Source organism: Condylura cristata, unplaced genomic scaffold, assembly GCF_000260355.1.
Source record: "Condylura cristata isolate star-nosed mole 26May11 unplaced genomic scaffold, ConCri1.0 scaffold00022, whole genome shotgun sequence".
Taxonomy (NCBI): domain Eukaryota; kingdom Metazoa; phylum Chordata; class Mammalia; order Eulipotyphla; family Talpidae; genus Condylura; species Condylura cristata.
In genome coordinates this window covers 37,028,870-37,029,856 of record NW_004567123.1, presented here as the reverse complement: position 1 = coordinate 37,029,856, position 987 = coordinate 37,028,870, and the positions used below count along the sequence as shown (strand labels likewise).

The 987-nt window shown below is 75.2% G+C and overlaps 1 protein-coding gene across 1 annotated transcript in view; it reads right to left on the bottom strand.

Annotated features, from left to right (window-relative positions):
- Positions 1-987, bottom strand: part of NTSR1 (neurotensin receptor 1 (high affinity)) — a 12,882-nt gene that overhangs the window by 2,749 nt on the left and 9,146 nt on the right. The window lies entirely within an intron of this gene.

Sequence of the window (987 nt, the reverse complement as noted above, 5' to 3'; positions counted from 1 at the left end):
CCCGCCTCTCCAGACCTTCCGGTCAGACGTCCCAGAGGACTGGGCGGCCCCTGGACAGGCACAGGCCAGAGAAACACCGCTGCCTCCGCACCAGACACGGATGGGGAGCCGGCCCGCAGCCCTCGCGGGCAGACGTCTGACTCTGACGGCGGCGGGTCGCCCCGTCCTCCGCAGGCCTCAGGCGGTCACTCAGACCTCGCCCAGCAGTTCCGGGCGGCACAAAGGGGAAACCAGCGACCGGCGGCGGCTGCCGGGAGTCGCCCGCGGCGCAGCCCCCGCCCGTCTGCGCCCACCGACAGCCCCGGCCAGGGGCCCTGCCCACGACCCTCCGGTGTGGGGTGCCTGGGGGCAGGTCACGAGGCGGCAGGGGGCGTCAGCTCCCCCACGACGGGGCCAGCGCAGGGCGTCGAGGGCCACTTGACACGCAAGACAGAAGTCCACGGAGTGGGGCAGAGGGGCCCCCGCCGGGCCCCGGAGCCTGAGCCAGGTCCTGCTTCGGGCTGACTGCCCGCCCCGAGCCCCTGCTGCAGCTGCGCCGAGCTCACCGGCTCCCCAGCTCGCCTGCGTGGGCGCTGGGTGTGGCCCGTCACCCCCCAGCCACTGGCCCCCAGGGCGGGGCTGGGGGCCCGGCTTCTCTTCAGAGCTGGACGCCGGGGCCCCCAGAGCGGGGTGGTTGGAGCTGCAAGGCCTGGAGATCAGCCCTGGGCCCACGGGCCACACGCCTGGGGCTGCCCGGCTGGGGCCCCCGGGCCTTCTCTCTCCCTCTGCCACTCTGGCCCCTGAGCTCTGCCTGGCGGGAGGGCGCCTGCGTCAGCACCAGGGACAGAGCCCGCAGGGCAGGGACGCCCCCGTGGCGAGGGGGGGCTGTTAGTGGCCTTCCTGCTCCAGACCCTTCCTGTCCTCTGCGGGGGCCCCCACGCCGCGTCTGTCCAGCAGGCCTGTGCCGGGGTGTCCCCCCTGGGGGCTGGAGCCGCAGAGGCCTCCTGC